At 38.9% G+C, this 18,836-nt stretch overlaps 1 protein-coding gene and 1 long non-coding RNA gene across 2 annotated transcripts in view; both read left to right on the top strand.

The window, feature by feature from the left end:
• LOC129740476 (probable serine/threonine-protein kinase DDB_G0282963) overlaps window positions 1-18,836 on the top strand; it is a 491,691-nt gene that overhangs the window by 439,540 nt on the left and 33,315 nt on the right. The gene's annotated exons all lie outside the window — the stretch shown is intronic.
• On the top strand, window positions 5,453-6,018 carry LOC129740480 (uncharacterized). The gene is made up of 2 exons (XR_008736258.1): window positions 5,453-5,825; window positions 5,890-6,018. It is a non-coding gene; the product is annotated as an uncharacterized LOC129740480 (long non-coding RNA).

Raw genomic sequence — 18,836 nt, 5'->3', positions numbered from 1 at the left:
GACCATTTCCCAGATTTTTTTTCCCCAGAATGGAACATTTACCAGAATGGCACAAATCCCAGATTTTTTTCCCCTAGTATTTTTATTTGTTTTTTTTTCTAATGAATTCTTGAATATTTCATATGATTCGAAATTAATTTTTTCAAAATGATTTTTAAATGAAACTACGACATTGAAATTTTCCAACTAAATTTATTTTAGAACCAATATTGTGCTTTTTTATGGTTTGGGTACTTTGAGTGATTCAATGCTTACCATGGTCCTTTAAAACCCGTTTTGGTATCCGACTCCTCACGCTGCGCGTTCGAACTTGAAAGACGTTTTGTCCTTCACGCTGTCGCGTGGCGGACGGGGCTAAGGGATCACCCCTAGCTTTCACGCAGACCTAGGAAGCCCCGGCAGACCTAGACCCATGTCTTAGGGCCGCCGCTTCCGACGGCGGGTCGGCGGCCTCCTCGGATTTGGGAGCTTCGGCGGCTTTGTGCCGCCTCAGCCCCTTCATCCTCGTTGGTTGCGGCCTTGCCGCAAAAGAATAAAGTTATGAAACCCCATTTTTTTTTTGTAACAATTCCTTTTTTTTAAATAATTTCTAGTAAGGATAAATGTTTTCAATTTTCTGGGAAATGGTCCTTCTGGCGAAAAAATTTCTGGTACATGGTTCATTCTGGTGAAAAAATTTCTGGGAAATGGTACATTCTGGCGAAAATTTTTCTGGGGAATGGTTCGTCTGGGGAAAAAAATTCTGGGGAATGGTTCTTTCTGGCGATTGGAATTCTGGGGATTTTTCATTCTGGGCAATGGTTTTCGGGTAAATGGAGTACAACCCTGAATAACATCTTAAAAGAGAATTGAAGATCTGAAAACAGATTTGATAAAGTTTTTCTCATGGATGAACTGCCTCCATAGTATGGCAACCCTACCTTTTGTTGTATTCCAAGAAATTATAATATACAAAGATTTTTATAAAACTTCAGCTTTGTCGTACGGAAATTATTACTTTCTAGCAGTTTCAATGAAATTATACGGAAATATTGCTCAAAAACCGAAATTTTGTTCAAAACATAAATAGGCGCGTTTAGCCCGCACGGTTTGAGTTTCGGCATTTTAGACAACACTTATAATAAAATTGTTTTCTTGGAAACAGAAGAAAATTTTAACATAAAATTACTCCAATGTATAGAAAACAGATGCCTGCACAAGGGTATATAGTTTTTGTACATATATTCGATGTGATATTTGATTAAATCAGTGTTCTGCTTAATAGGCACATATAGCCCGCTCCTCCCTAAACATCGAAATCGATAACACCAGCTAGATTATTCAATGCCAGTCTGCCAATCTTAGATTTATTATTTAATAACTTCAAAAACTTCAACAAAAATTTGAGCGCATAAACCTTTGAAGAATGTCCCAGAATAAAATAAAACCAAAAAAAATTAAATGTATTTCAGCATTACAAAGTTTTATTGAATATCACTCTATAAGAAAATAAAATTTGAAACTTCGCACTGGTCGTTAGATTGATGAGAAAAATTTGACGTTTGAACGATTTTTTTCTTTTTTTTTTATTTAGTCTCCCTGCACTCGATTAGAACGACTAATGACTAATAATTTCACAAATTGTTAGATAAACATTACGGTATTTCGGTTAAAATCAAACACTAATTACTATTGAAGATTGTTCGGTAGAACTTGCTTATGGCTATAGCCACTTTGAATATTTACTTGAATCACTCATTCATAAAAAAAATTACTGAACTGAATAACGTACTCGGTATGTTGGAAATCTGGTATCTCTCTGAGCTTCTTTAAATATTCTCTAGTCTTAAGAGCTCCATATACCATACATACATTCTACGCAAATTAGAGAAAAAACCGCGAAATTGAGATGACATTAGAGAAGTAAGAGTGAGCAAACATGTTAACCAAAAATGAGATAAATTCACGAAATCAAAATGAATTGATAGCAAATATAAATAATTAAACTGTGGCAACCTAGAATATGCCTCTGCTCTCACGCAAAAAGAGAGTAGGTATATGAGAGCCAAAAATATGTAGGGTATTTCGGGGGAATATGCACCTGCTAAGGGAAATGATCGAGTATGTGGAATACATAACCTGAACACCCGAATACATTGCAACATGTGCTTCGTATTTCTATCTTCTACTCATTTTCTGTCACCAATATAACTTTTTATAGTAAAAACTATGAAAAAATTCGATTTTTTACAAACGCCTTTAAAAGCAACCTTCGAAATCATTGGATGTTAAACGCCCCAATGTAGGCAGATGATGCTCCAAAACATTGGATCAAAACGACTCAAAAACAACACAATAGTCACAGTGAAAATGAATTAATTCTGTTATTTGATAGGAAAAAACTGAAAAAATTATTTTTTCCCAAGTCTATCTACACATAGAAACAAGTGTTTTGTTACATTTCTCAGTGAAAAAATGAAAATCTTTGAAATTTTGTCTTTATTTTGAACTGTGTCAGTTTCAACAAAAATTTTCTGCTGCTTTTGACGGCAAATTTAGTGAACCGATTCGATTTTCGATGCACGTTTTTTACTCAAACCCGATCGAAAGTTGTAAATATTATGCATCCTAATGATAATTTAGGACTAAGCAAAGAAAAAGATCGATATATTATTTCGATATTCGGTCTGTATTCATGGAAAACTGCAATCCAAAATTTAGAATAAAACACGTGGTTTTGTTTACATCTTACCGAACAGCACCTTGAGAGGAGGGCGATTTGTCCAAAAAATGGATGGGGGCATTTTAATCGGATATTTAAAATTTGATAAATCTTCAGTTTACCATAAAGCAACAATTTACCACAGATTTCCATCAATTGATAATTCGAATGTATAATTTGAACAACCAATAAAATCAATGATGAGGATGTTTTAAGCTATCATCTTGGGGTAAAAGCCTATTTCATTTGATCACATTTTACAACTTATGTGATGGATAGCAACCTCAAAATTTAATTTGTTTGTTATTCGTATTTAGATGAATATCTGGTAATCATTTTTATTAAAATAACAAGGTATTGATTTAGAGAACGCATTTGTGTAAAAAGAATCCACTAAAAACTTCGCAAATCTTCAAAATTCATCAAAATATAGTCGCTGGCGTTTTACCCCGCAAGGGCATTATGGACAGAAGTACCCTAAGCGATGGTGAGCAATCGCTAGCACAACTGACCTTTATTCTATCTAGCTAGTCGTCTGGTCAGTTATACGGCAGTCTGGATTTGAACCTCAACAGGGTTCTGAATCGCGATGTCCATCTAAATCTGGACTTTTATCGTGGAACCGATTAGCGCAGACGTTTGCCAATGTATGGGGCCCTTTCGTGAGACACTCGACAAGTTTGCTATAGAGAAGGTCGTAATTTTCTCGAGCACTGACTCTCGGTTTCTTTTGAAGACATCAGATTTTTTTTCAAATTTTTCTCAGATCCTGAATTCCGGGTAAAACTTAGATTAAATTCCAAAACCATCTTATAGAACCAGTTTATTTTTTTTTGTAATCCACTCCATTTTGTTGAGGCACTTAGTTAAAAACAGATTATAACTCGTTGATTCTGTCTTGTTCTTCAGTTGCATGAGTTTTTAGAAAATCATTTCTTTTTTTATAAAACAGCAAGACATGTTTTTCGATTATGAAAATCTCGAAACCCTTTACGCAGCCGTATAGTATATTTTTGCTTCAATTTGAAATGTAACTGTATGGCGGTTGCAACATCATTCTCTGCCTGCAAACTAAAAAGATTATAGATTCTATAAATCTCAAGAAAATACGAATAATTTACGTAAGAAATTCCTGCCTTCCTTAACTTATTTCAAGAAGATAATTTAGGATTTGGAAATAATTTTAATTGTCTTCCAAGGTCGAACATTTTCTTGAATGTTCCTAGTCTCTAGCGTTATACAGATCTGAAGCTCAGTTGAGGTTTATTACACTTAAATATGTTAGCCCCTATAATTTTTGCAGTTCGCTCTTTGAACTATATTTCACTTTCTGACTTTTTCTACTTTAAGAGTTATAAGTGTAAACGTTCAATTCATTGATTTGATTCTTTTTAGTTTCTTGAATTTCTCGACGCTTAAAAGGTCAGGAAAACTAAAAGTTTCTGGATTTTGTCAGAGTCCTGTAACTCAACCCATTGTTTTGGGACTTTTGAGTAACTTAAGCTTATTGACACTAACACTTTAAAGAATTGAACATCTCCCGGCTTTGTACCCATTCAATTGTTTTGAAAATCTCTCCCTTTTCCTCTTGGATTTTCAGAAAAACGAAAATCTTATAATCCTGGCATCGGATGGGAAAGGCTACCTATTTAAGTTTGATCGAAGCTTTAAAGGGGAGATTAAACTATCTCTAAGCTAATCAAGTTCTGCCATTCTCTGTTTTCATAAACACCGATCGGTTCGGATAAAAAAAAGTTAACTTCAACACAGCAGTGTGACTGGCCGATGAATCCTTCCAGAAGCTGTCATAGTCATGCATCGAAAAATGCTAATTTTCCAGTTGCATAAACAAAGCCGGCAAACGCTCGCATTAAGTACCAACTCCGGCCGGGGCGACCTCTGGCGAAGACTGCAGCCATCGGCGGATTATAAAACGGTGCCAGCCATCAGCATCCACTAATTTTAATATCAACTAACTGCTGCGCCTAGGCAGCTGACTGGGGCTCGTATCAGAAATGAGATTGAAGCCGAGCTTTTATGCACTCGTTTCAGCAGCTTAATAAGAGCCTCTGAGTAAGGTAACTGAACCGCTGTTTGTCAAAGTGTACTCCAGCTTTTTGAGTATTGGACCTCCAATATCCTTTATCATAAGAATCTGGTAGCCAGGCATTGCTTGGAGAATTGTTTCCAAGAATGCGAGTTTACCAGTTTCGAGACACTACTAACTCGTGGTATGTTTTTAAATATGAGATGAGTATTCCTTGATAATGCGCTCACAGAGAGCTGCCTTAAGGCCGCGATACATTACACAAATGCATGTGCAAATTCGAATGATTGCTGACGAAAACAGCAACTAAAACAAAAAATAACACCTCTTACTCGGGTGAAACCTGAAACCGAGGCTTGAAATTTGTTCAAGCAGCACCATGTATATGCCACAAAGGATGATTTCACTCAAATTTTCAATCTTCATCAAGTTCACAAAACACTATTGCGTTTTCATTGTAGCAATGACATCCAGCGAACATTTTGGTAGCTATATTCTCATGCTGTTTTGATATACACACTAAGATTGCAATTATTCCACTCGGGACCATGATTCTCTGAATTTCAGGAAAACAGCTCAAAATGACACTTGGAACTGTCAAAAACAAGCATTTTCCTGCGCCACGGGTTGATAGCTAATCGAATCACGTGACAAACCCTGAATCCAGAAATTCGAAAGGATTTCCTTTCGAGGGTTCTGGAAAACGAAAAAAATCAGAATAGAAATCTCCTGTATCTCACGACGTTGCTAAAATAACAGTTGTGGTTTCGAAATGTGTTTTTGTTGCGCTTTCATTTGCTCGCTGTCGGTTTCATCGTGGAAGTGGAAGTATGTGACTTGAATTTAAAATATTTCTGTACATCTAACAATGATTCATTTCTTCTAAATACAACGTGCGTCATGTGTTTAGGCCTCTACTCGAAAAAGCGGAGTTTCTGGAAACAGTGCTGGAGGAACAGTTCTCCCCGGAGGATCCTCCGGCGCAGTTATAAACCACAAAATCAACTGCCCGGCGAATGGATCTTCGACGTTCAACTCGCAGCCCAATTTTTCACCGTCAAACATATGGTTGAGCTGGTAAGTTTTTCAAAATTAACCCTAAATGACTGAGAATTGACATTTTTTCATTCTTTGTTTGCAGGCGAAATATATGAATTCTTATGAACGTGCCAATGAGACCAGCACCGGCGTCGTTATTTTATGAATAAAACTTTTTCTAATATTATACTGCTTCTCATAAAGAATAATAAAAGTTTATTGATTTTGAAAATATTATATTTTTTAATTCTCTGCATAATTCAATTCCTATTTCAATGTAAACATCGAAAGAAAACAAACCTGAACCTACAGGATAGTCCGAAAACGATCTGCAAATCACAGGAGAGAGCCGTTGCGAGCCTACAGGACAATTTGACAGGTGTTTTCCTGAGCTGTTTTGCTGTCCTGAAATAGTCCTGTAATTTCAGCTGTTGAAAATACAGGACGAAATCTTCCCGACCACAGGAGAAAAGATTAAGTGTGTACGTTCCATGTATATTATGAAATGATCGTATGAAAGTTAAAAAAAAACAGCATTTAGCTACCAAAGTGGAGACAATATGTACATACATAAATTTCATTTCTTTCTAAAGCGACGAATTCGTACCTATCGGAAGAATGCAAGAGAGCGCAAAATTTTGCTCTCATAGCCTTCAAATCGTTGCCAGCGACAATATTTTCCAGATCTCTCATTGCTCAAATATTCCCATATGAGTTTTAGTCGTTTGGATGACGATGATTTCCTCACTTGACGCCCGCGCGAGAGCAAAATCATTTCAAAATTTACAAACATGGCGGACTTTCTATCATATCCAATTTAAACTGACTTCAGACAACATTTATACGATCTTTTCACTAAGCAGTTGGAATTGCGATTCGCAACACTATTGTAAACGACTTAAGTTAGCATTTCTGATACGATTTCATGTTTGCTGGAATACACGATGAAAGTCCTATTCGCAGCGATAGAATGTCTCCGCATTTGGTATAATGTATGGCCCGATTAAAAGCGTTTATAAATCTACCCAGTAAACATTAATCGGCAAAGAGGCAGATCAACTCGTCAGTAGAATCGTAACGCTGTTTGTGGCGATTTTGCAACATCTGATCGAAAGAGAGGAACACGCGATCTTCGTTTTTCGGGTGAGTTCCACGAAATAATCTGTTATAGATGCTAGGACACGCCCCCAGAAAACCACACGAACACGATACGAATTATTAAATTACAAATTTAAAATAAATTAGTTAAACAGTTTCTCTTCAGACGCGTTTTGACTCAGACGCTGACTGCTCCAATTGAAAAAAAAATTAAGTCGGAAATGGAAAAAAAAACACCCGGGTAAACTGCGATAAAACTCTACGAGTGTACTTTTTATTCTTATACTGGTGTCTTTTTTCTCAATTGTGTGCATGCTCTATCAATTTGTGAGAGAACCGAGCAATCTGGGCATTCATTCAGTTGCTTATCAAAATGAGTGTACTCACTCCAGTAGAGCGCTCATTTGGAACGATTTGCTCTCAGATGCTTCAGTGCTTCTTTACACTAATAAGCAGAGATGCCAATGTGCCAAATTTTTCAGGATGTAGAACGTTTGCGACTTTTGAAAATCCTTCCAAAACCATTCGAGCCAACCTCTAGACAGCCTACCTTAACGCGTCTGCCGAGAAATGATAACATACAATTATAAATAATCTGATTTAATATAATTTATCCCCTCCAGATACAGTTGCAACTTTGGTGCTACTCCCTCTCTCTCTCTCTCTCTGCCTTGGCTAGCGAAAACTATAATCTTCCATACTTTTCTCCGGGGTATAACATTTATAACAGTTGAAGATTATTTACTTGGAAAATAACACTCTGATACGGATCAACCGGGCGATGTTGTTTGTCAGTGGAGACGATAGGATTATTTTGTGACCTTCTCAGACAAGCGCCCATGGGGATAGTCTTTGCAAATGATGATGATGATGATGATGAAGATGATGATGACGATGAGTGGCCGGAACGTGATGGTGATCATTTTGGGATAATGCACTCAACTAGTCCTTCCTTCCTGGGAATGATAACACCATTGAATATTTTGTTTCAATGAGGTGATCGCAAAGATTAGTTGTAAAATTTCCCTTCTGTTCCCTTGCTCAAAATTGGTAAAACTAACTATTCCCAAAAATCATTAAAAAAAAATGGAAACTCACACTTAGTTTTATCCTGACAATGCTCGTAAACTGAGCCAATCCAAAACAATTCAAGGGACCATTCAAATATTACGTAACGCTTTAGGGGTGTTGAGGGGTGTGAGGGAAGGGGATAATAGCTTGTTACGTTTCACGGAAGGGTTGGGGAGGGGAGCGGTGTATTGAAAATTATGGGAAATTGCGTTAAGGAATATTTGAACGGCCTCCAATGGAAACTAATACTGTTAATTTTTCAATTTTTCCCATCCTTTCTAGTGGATCTAGTGGATCCTTCCACTGCTGTTGCCTCGTTTAATCCGGAACGCCATCGCCAGAAGTGGCCAACGAAACAAATTAATGACTATAATATTTATTTCTTGCTCCTAAAGGACCCATGATCTGCAAATTGTAGCTTTGCTAACTGACACGTTATGACACGTGGCGCAACGTGACACAAAATTTTGAAGAGCTTCCTATTATTACAAAAAACTTGATGGTTTATTTTAATTCATATGAAAATCTTCATTTTGCTAAATTAAACTGTTCTAGTTTCCAACAAAAAAAAGGAAAGGATAATAGGATATTTCTCGAATTCGGCAACAGTCCTTTTGTTGAGTCAATTTTGCGTCTGACCATCGGACCGAATACTGTCAAAAGAAAGCTTGCCAGTTAAAAAACATCCGATTTTCGTCCGATTTTCCGGACCATTTCCCTGCTGCTAAAAGCAGCGTCGAAGATAAGACCTGACAGTTCAGATCCGTCCACATTTGGTTTGAATTCGGTCAGTTTTTCTCGGCCGAATTGACGCGACGCGTCGTCTAGTTTCGCTACGTTCCACCGCGGTTTCAATCATAGCAATTGTTGCGGTAACCCGTGACGAACGAGTGAGAGTACCGTCCATTCCCTCGGTCGGAAAAACGTCATACGAAGTAAACAGAATAGTGTCATCTAAGTATAGTACTCTGGAAGGTAGATAGCGTGTTCTCGGATAGAGTTGCGAATCAGATTATTTTGAAGATTATTTAAATTGTTACCCACAGTATATTATATCCTAGTTTGTGCACGAAAAGTGGATAAGGTGAGGAATTTAAAGTTGAATTTAAACTTAAGATCGATATTAACCATTTTCCACATGCATACTAATTTACAGGAAAGAGTTTGAGGTTAACTTGTGACACGTTAGAGAATTCATAGAAAAGGATAAACACTAAATTTTGTAAGAAGGTATGCCTAAACTATTCGACCCCTATGTTAACTTTTAATTAAATTCTAGCTTAAAGCTGCACTGAACTGAACTGCTAAAGAAGAGTGTTATACGAATTCTCTACCGCCACAGCAATCATAGTTTTTTTATGTGTCATAAATTTGTTAGATGAAATGCATCGGTAAACCAATCCAGATTCTTCAAGGTAACGCAAGGGGGGTATATATGGCAGCAATAACAAATTTGGATTCATAAAACGAACCTATTTTGGTCCGGATTCCGTCTAGAAATTTTGGATATTCGATGATTTTAAATCAAAATTTTCTTAACGAATAGTTGAAGAAACTATTAAAATCAAATTTTGAATATGACGTGAATGGGGTTCGGGTAATTTTTAAAGTTTGATATGATTTTTCCTGACGCCCTCCAAACTCCCCAAAGTTAAAGGGACTCTTCCTCGAAAGCTCACAACGCTCAAACAACCACTTAAAAAAACGAATGGTATAAAATAACCAAAAACAATCGGAAATAATTACCAAATATGTAAGGGAAAGTACAGATAACACAAAGCAACAAAATTAAAATTTTTCCGAGGTGCATAATAATGTGCATGTATAATTTTGTAATCTGAGATAAAAAGTTAGAGTAATTTTTTTTAAGTCAATTTATCCCAATCCGGCAAAAATACGGTAAATTTAACAAAATTTTAAAAATTGATTTAAACCAATTTGAATCTCTGATATTTTTTCAGCAAAATATCTTCAAAATCAAATACTCAAAGACTTTCTTAAATGTATGTTGTTGTATGTTGGTAATCCACCATGGGTGCACGGATTCACCGCAGTTTTACCAAAGTATGAACACCTCTGCATTCTTCGTATTACAATTCAGCATATCTCTAATGCAGAATTTTCCATACCCGGCACCATGGCTTCGTGTTTTCTGTTGTGGCTGTGTGTACTTCGTGTCAATGTTGCTGTTTATTTTGAATGAATGTTTCAATCACTTCCACAACCATTCAAAAATTTACAAAAAAAATCAATTTTTAATAATTTTCATCAGGTATTCCGGCATCCGTGTATATACCTGGGTAGTTGGCAAGTGATTGATCATTCTACATAATACAGTTATATTTATAAAAAAAAATGGAATTTTCAAGACATCTTACCTTGCTGCCACCACTCTACTTACCTTACCTTATAACCTTTTATTTTCCTATGTATACTTTTTCCTATAATACTCATAGCAAAAGTAGCCCAAGTTGTTTTGCTTGAATTGACTGATCAAACTTATCAAACCCATTGAATCTATTTCCCTCGTTTGGCACTTTTCCCCTCTTCACTATTCATCCAAACCTATTAGTATTTTCCACCATACTTCCTCTCCGGGGGCAGATATCTTTACACGTTTCTTCACGCGGTCGCTCGCTATCCGCAGGCTCGCTCAAAACCCTTTAGGAGCTCTTTTCTTTTTCACTTCTCTCTTACTCTCTCCCACAATTTTTCGAATCGCCGTTTGCCCACACTACTTTTCACACGGTCGATTCTCACTACATTTAAAAATCGAATCAAGCCGGGTTTTCCACTGAGCTCTTCTTTCCTTTCTAGCTTTCCCTCTTCACCAATAACCAAAGTTCACTTTTCACAATTTCAATCCAAATACATTCTTTTCGAACCAGATAGACCACTTTTATCTCCATACTCAAACTCTTTACACGAGGAGATTTGTAATTATAATACTCAATTTGTTGAATTAAAATCGCCAAAAATAATGATACTCAAAGACTTTCTTAAATGATGTTAAAAATAGTTATAATCTTATCAATTCTAAGTTCTGAAAATTGTAAGATTTATTTATTTAATGTCTCTGAAACGAATAGCAAATCAGTTATTAAAACATAAACAGCAAACATGCTGTTCCCCTGTGAATGTGTCAAATATTGTACAATTTGGGGATTTTAATTTTTTATTGGAATTATAATTGACCATTTATTATAGCTAGCTAGCTTTATTTAGTAGGGGTAGCCTTTTTATAGAACTTCATTATATCAAATCGAGGAGATAAACTTTCATTTTAAATGAAGTTTATGATGATTTAGGTACATTTTTTCCCAAATGATATAAACCAAGAAAAGCATTCAATTCTGAGAACATTGAAATTTCAAAAAAGAGCTTCGCGGGCCACAAAAAAAACCCGCGGGCCACAAAAAATCCCGCGGGCCCGCACTTAGAGGTTTCATAAGCGATTTAATAAGCGTTTTTTTACTAGCAATTAGCAAGACTGAGTAGGTATTCGTAATTATATTTGTATGTGTATTTGTGATTTCTCTGGGACTAGGTGAGAGGTTTCATGATTCTGGGGAATAAATTTCTCAGAAAACCGGACACTATTATCTGAATCAATCACTTCTTAACCAGGGTAACCGATTTCCAAACTTTCCTAACTGTTCAGTCCACCCAGCGGACTGAAGAACCGGAGAAACAGCCAAAGGGGAGAAAATCCGATGCGCGACGCCCGAGTAGCAAGCGCTATAAAAACAAGCGGTCGCGCTCCAGTCGGGTGAGGATGATTCCTCGCTCGACTGTTGAGCAGTTCAGTCCACTTAAACTTGTCGTCGCGTTTTAATTGCTTGCTGGAGCCGAAATAAGAAAGAGTTGTTCTTTTCAGAACATTATTTCGTGCTTCAAGAGGCATAATTCATTGCGGTTTTTCTACCAAACCTGAAATAAAGTTGCGTTCCCTCGCCCACCCGAGATGGGCAAAGGGAAGAACAGTAAGAGGAAAAAGCGGTCCGACCCTGATAGCGGCAAGCAGTCCTCGGGTCACGCGTCATTGCAGAGCGAAGGCTCTCCGAAACGAAAATGTCCCCCAAGCCTTGCTCGCTCGAGAAGCGACCGTACATCACGTGGATCGGAGAGCATGGATTCCGCTAGTGAAACCAGTGCATCAGTTTCCCACTACACTCCCAGCGTGGCGCAGCCGCGCTCTCCAGTTCCCAGGCCTGCCGGAAACCCGCCTACTCCAACCAAAATGAAGCTCCCGCCGCTGGTGGTGAAGGATGTCCCCCTCAACAAACTGGTCAGCACCTTAGCATCAGTGAACGCCCACGCCGAGTACAAGCTGACGTCGATTGGCATAAAAGTTGTGCTTTATGTTAAGGACGATTTCGTTCGGGTCACGAAAATTCTCAAGGATTCCAATATGGAGTTCTTCACCCACGACATCCCTGGCGAAAAACCATTCAAGGTGGTTATCCGTGGGCTCCCCAACATCAAAACCGAAGTGATTGCGGCCGAAATCACAAATCGTTACAAGTTGGTTCCCACTAGGGTTTTCCGCATTACGCGGAAAAATGAAGGCACCAGAAAACACCCGGATTGTCTTTTCCTGGTCCACTTCCAGAAGGGGACAGTCACGCTCAACGCTTTACAAGCTGTCCGCTCACTCTTCTCCATCATCGTCCGGTGGGAGCCGTACCGTGGTGGTCATCGTGACGTCACACAGTGCCAACGGTGCCTGGTCTTTGGTCATGGCACTCGTAACTGTAACATCGCTCCGAGGTGCAGCATCTGTGCCCAAAATCATCTAACATCTACCTGTCCGGTGGCGGAAGCAGCGGTGTTCACATGCGTCAATTGCGGAGGTGCGCATCAAGGTTCGGATCGCCAATGCCCCAAACGCGAAGAATTCAAACAGATCCGAAAACAAGCATCAACCAACCATCAGCCTGGTCGAAACAAAAAACGAGCCCCCCCAGCGTTCACTGATGCTAATTTTCCTGCCCTTCAGACCCGCGGTCTGGACCCCAAACCACCAATCAACCCTTCTGTTGGCCAATCATCACCCCCCCCCCCTGGCTTCCGATGGCAACCAACTCCCCCAAACAACAACTCCGATCTGTTCTCTGCGGATGAACTGATGGAAATCTTCGTCAATATGTCCGGCACTTTACGCAAGTGTCGCAGCAAACCGGAGCAAATCCAAGAGCTCGGCAAATTCATCATCCAGTATGGCTGCTAAACCATTAATCATCTTGACCTGGAAGGCTCGCTCCATCAGAGCGAAAGCAATCGAGCTTGCTGATTTCCTCCGCAAGCACAGCATCGATGTGGGCCTCTTGACGGAAACCCACCTAAAATCAGGCGACAGCTTCTGGTTGCCAGACCACAACATCATCCGATTTGATCGCACCAGCTCCAGGGGGGGTGGTGTTGCGATCATCGTGAGAAAGGGCATCCGGTACCTTATCCTGCCACACTTCCGCTCTTCTGTGATAGAGTCCCTTGGTGTCGAAGTTCAAACATCATCTGGAAACATCCAAGCCATCGCTGTGTACTGTCCCCGACAGTGTACAGCCAGCAACGACCTAGCGGCCAAATTCAAGCGTGACCTGACGGCCATCACTCGCAACAGTTCCCGGTTCGTCGTGGGTGGCGATCTGAACGCTCGCCATGCAGCATGGCGCAATTATCAACAGAACCAAAACGGGCGCTTGCTGTTTGACCACTCCCAGCACGGACTGTACACGGTGCAGTTCCCAGACGAGCCCACTTTCATCTCTCCAGCGGGAAATCCTTCCACGCTGGACTTCTTCTTGACAAACATCAGCGTTACCAAGCCGGTAGCGTACAACGACCTAAGCTCCGATCACCAACCGGTGCACAGTGGTCCAAAAGGGCCTGAAATGGAACTTTTTTCCTGGTGACTTTGTCTTTCATTTTAGCTATTAGATGTCTTCAGAACATTTACTAGTAAGATTGTTTCCCATAACGTGAAAGTATCGAAAATAAGTCACAGCCTACTACGATAAAAATAAAGACACTAACTTTTTTGTTTGAAGAGATAGAGACCAAATTTGTTCTACAAAGTTGTAGATATCATCAAAATATGAAACTTTGCTCAAATAACAAGAGCTTTATCTCTATTCAGTGCAGAGTTATAAAGCTTTTAGTTCAAAACATACTTAAAATTTGTTTTTTGTACTTAACTATTGTAAATTTTGAACTTACATAAATATAATGTTCACAACATTTATTGCGATACTCAATACGCACATTTTGCACTAGATCTTAAGTCTCTACAACCTTGTCTTCCAAAGTTATCGCAATTTCAAGTTTTATTTTTGCTAAAATTCACGAATTTCTAGGGTAAAATGGGGCAAGTGGATCCAAAAACTAAATACCACATCTTGAAGTATAATTCAAGTACTACAAACTTAGCAAAAAACCACTTGTCTCCACGCGCCCGTTTTTGAGTACGGTCGGCATAAATTTGTTGAATTCTTAGATTTTAACGAGAAAATAGAGTTTTATTGTCATCGTTGAAATGAAAACATGCCTAAAATGCACATAACTTTATCAGTTTTCAACTGAATTCATCAAATAGCACATCAAAACGCATTGAAATTTTATCACCTTTTCAAATTTAATATTTAAAAAAAAATTAACAAGAAGCATTTCCAGTTAAAACCGTAAAAACCCTTTAAAAATTGTTCAAAGGTACAAACGGTATCATCAAAAATTCTCTAAAAAATACCATTCAATAGCTCGTTTGTTGTTGCAACTTTCATTTGAAGACATCAAAACAGATAGTTCATTCCTTGAGAAGATATGACAGAATTATTACAAACAATCTCTATTTACTCGTTAAAATCTAAGAATTCAACAAATTTATGCCGACCGTACTCAAAAACGGGCGCGTGGAGACAAGTGGTTTTTGACTACGTTTGTAGTACTTGAATTATACTTCAAGATGTGGTATTTAGTTTTTGGATCCACTTGCCCCATTTTACCCTAGAAATTCGTGAATTTAAGCAAAAATAAAACTTGAAATTGCGATAACTTCGGAAGACAAGCTCGTATAGACTTAAGATCTAGTGCAAAATGTGCGTATTGAGTATCGCAATGAATGTTGTGAATATCATATTTATCTAAGTTCAAAATTTACAATAGTTAAGTACAAAAACAAATTTTAAGTATGTTTTGAACTAAAAGCTTTATAACTCTGCACTGAATAGAGATAATGCTCTTATTATTTCAGCAAAGTTTCATATTTTGATGATATCTACAACTTTGTAGAACAAATTTGGAATTTATCTCTTCAAACAAAAAAGTTAGTGTTTTTATTTTTATCGCAGTAGGCTGTGACTTATTTTTGATACTTTCACGTTATGGGAAACAATCTTACTAGTAAATGTTCTGAAGACATCTAATAGCTAAAATGAAAGACAAAGTCACCAGGAAAAATGTTCCATTTCAGGCCCTTTTGGACCACTGTGCGGTGGTGGCTGAAGTCGACTTCAACGTGGTTCCACCTCCGAGATGCCAACGTAAGGATTACCACCATGTGAACTGGGCCCATTTCAGTCGTATGGTGGACCGAAACATCGACGAAAACCCACTGCTGGACACCGTAGAAGACATCGACCAAGCAATCGAGGGACTTCAACGAGCCATATCCGTGGCTGACGAGGCTCTGGTACGGCGTGTTCCTGTGAGGGGTAAGTTTGTAGCCATTGATTCCCACGCCCAGCTGCTCATCAGATTAAGAAATGTGCGTAGACGCCAGTTTCAAAGAACCGGGGATTTGAGTCTCAAACAACAAACAACTGATTTAAATAAGCAGATTGCTTCTCGGATGACCCTACTCCGAAACAAAAATTTTGAACGTGTTGTGCGTAACTTAGATGACCGCTCCCAGCCCTTTTGGAAGATAGCTAAAGTACTAAAGTCTCATCCCAAACCAATCCCTCCTCTCACAGTGGACGACTCAATTCTTGTCACACCTCATGAGAAAGCAAATGCCATAGCCGGTCATATTCTTTCATCCCACTTGCTTGGTTCTAACGTCCAAAGTCCAATGGAAGGTCAGATTACACAAAGCGTCCACAACTTAGATGCCTTCCCTTGTGTCGTCCCCTTATCAAACAGAGTCACTGCTGACCAAGTCTGATCAGTGCTAAAATTTACCAAAAACATGAAAGCACCAGGGTCGATGGTATTTTCAACCTTATCCTAAAAAAGCTCAGCAACAAAGTGTACCAACTGCTTAGCAATATCTTCAATAGATGCCTAGAACTACACTACTTCCCAAGACTCTGGAAAATAGCCAAAATCATTCCCATCCGCAAACCTGGGAAAGATCCAACTTTACCTTCAAGTTACAGGCCAATCAGTTTTCTTTCCTCGCTGAGCAAGGTCTTTGAAAAACTGCTACTAAATTGTTTACTAAACTTCGTGGAGGAACAAAATATCATCTTACCTGAGCAGTTTGGTTTCAGAAAAGGGCATTCCACCTCTCATCAATTAGTCCGGGTGATGAACAACATCAGAAAGAATCGAACAGTATCGAAATCAACAGCAATGGCTTTCTTAGATGTTGAAAGGGCGTTTGACAATGTTTGGCACGAAGGACTGATACACACACTGAGCTCATTAAATTTCCCAACTTATCTTATCAAAATCACCAGGAACTACCTTCAGCAAAGGTCGTTTAGAGTATCTTTGAACAGTTCCCTATCAGACAGCATCTCTATACCGGCAAGTGTTCCGCAAGGTAGTCTACTAGGCCCTTTACTTTACATCATCTATACCTCTGATATTCCACCCCTGGGGAACGGCTGCACGTTATACCTGTTTGCAGATGATACCGCTATAGCAGTTAAAGGAAGGAAGCCTCGTGAAATCACCAACAAGCTACAACGATCTTTAAACACCCTTGCAAATTACGCCAGTACGTGGAAAATAAAAATAAACCCCTCGAAGACTCAAGCAATCATGTTCCTCCACAGAAAATCACCTAAACTCAAACCACCACCCACTTGTAAAGTGATCATGGACGGCACAAGGGTTGATTGGTCTGCCGAAGTCGTCTATTTGGGACTAATTTTCGACGAAAAACTTCTCTTCAGATCACACGTTGAAAGAACCTTAGTAAAATGTCAGTCGCTGATCAGGTGCTTATATCCACTGATTAATCGAAAGTCCCGTCTATCAAAAGTTAATAAACTGGCCGTTTTCAAGCAAATAATATCACCTGCAGTCTTCTACGCAGCTCCGGTGTGGGGATCGTGTGCTCAAACACATAAAAACAAACTTCAAGTGGTCCAAAACCGAATCCTACGGATGATTCTAGATCGTCCATTCTGTACGAGAATTTCCGACCTACACGAAGAAGCGGGAGTGCAAAAATTAGACCTAATCATAAATGAAATAAGAAACAAATTTGAAGATAAATGCAATATATCTGAGTATACCTTGATAAACACTTTATATCTTGAAGATTCAATGTAAATAGTAGTGTAGGTTGTAAATAGTAGCTTTAGGTTGTACAGTAGTTATAAGTAGGTTATTTTTAAATTTTTCCAACTTTTCCATTTCACGAAAGTGATAAAAACGACATAAATCTGATAGAATCAGAATCATCAAAATAAATTACTAAAACTCATAGCACTCAAGATGAAAAGGCTACCCTGTGTCACTTAAAAACAAATATGTAAACTCGTAACAAAAATCTGAAATAAATGTACATTTTCAAGTCAAGTCCAGTCGGGTGAGTTTTAATCCAACCGTCGAGCGAGCAACACCATTAAGAGAGAACCGAGAGCGGCTCAAGAAGAGAGTCAGCCAGCAGTGGGCTGCATCGAGGCCACCGGAAGGAAGCAGCAGCCAGCGTTGTTCGCCGAGCAAGAAGAAGAAAAAGAATAAGTGATAGTTAAGTGTGAATAGTTTCAAGAGAAATAAAGATGAATCATCGGCAGCAGTAAAACATTCGAGTTCTCTTTTGCTTCGCTCCTGCTCTTGCTCCGATTCCACAACCAATCGGCTCTTTTCAGAGCCTACTTCGAAAGAGTTTGGATCTCGGTCAACTAGGCGACCGAGATCCCCCCGAGCCTTGGCCCCCAGGCAGCGTTCTGACAACCTGCCTCCACTGGTGGGACAATCATGCTTGGTTGTCCCTTTGAGGTCCAATCCCACGAGGGGGGCGGACAAATGTGCCACACCAGTGGTAGTTTTGCCAAGCGCTCACACTCCGCATACAGTCCACACGCAACACCTAACAACCAGTAATTTTTTTTCTCTCTGTTTTATTTTTTATTTACCTCCAGTTTTAAAAATGAACACGAACATTTTTTTAAAACTAAAAAAAAGTTGTTGAAAACTCATCAAATGACAGCGAAAAACACGTGCCCAGACATATGTTTGTAAATAGGTATAAATGGGTGAAAAAAAACCCTTCATAACCAAAGGATGCCATGGAGAGAAAAGTTCAACGTTCAATTTCGTGCGGAGTCAGAAGACTTATACATACATACATTTCAATCAATTTTCTTCAAACTGGCAGAGGAATTTTTACGCATTTTTCCCGATGCCTTCATATATTTTTAACGAAAACTGCCAACAGCTATGGAGCGACTTTTCATGGTTGTGTCATTTCAGCAGGGAAAATACGAAACATGGTAGACTCGTAGCTTTTCGCGAGTTTCTTTTTCCCTGCTCCCCGAAAAGGTTTTCAAATTGAATGGAAGCCATACCTAGCTGGGTGACGGAATGAAAGAAAAAACGCGACGATTAGCGACTTCTAGGAATGTCTGCCAGCCCCAAATCGTTGATGAGATTATGAGTAAGATTTCATCAACAACAACGATGACTCATGGGGATGCCATGGTGAGG

Source organism: Uranotaenia lowii, chromosome 1, assembly GCF_029784155.1.
Source record: "Uranotaenia lowii strain MFRU-FL chromosome 1, ASM2978415v1, whole genome shotgun sequence".
NCBI classification, from domain to species: domain Eukaryota; kingdom Metazoa; phylum Arthropoda; class Insecta; order Diptera; family Culicidae; genus Uranotaenia; species Uranotaenia lowii.
The sequence above is the reverse complement of the archived record's forward strand: the minus strand, read 5'-3'. Positions and strand labels throughout refer to the sequence as shown.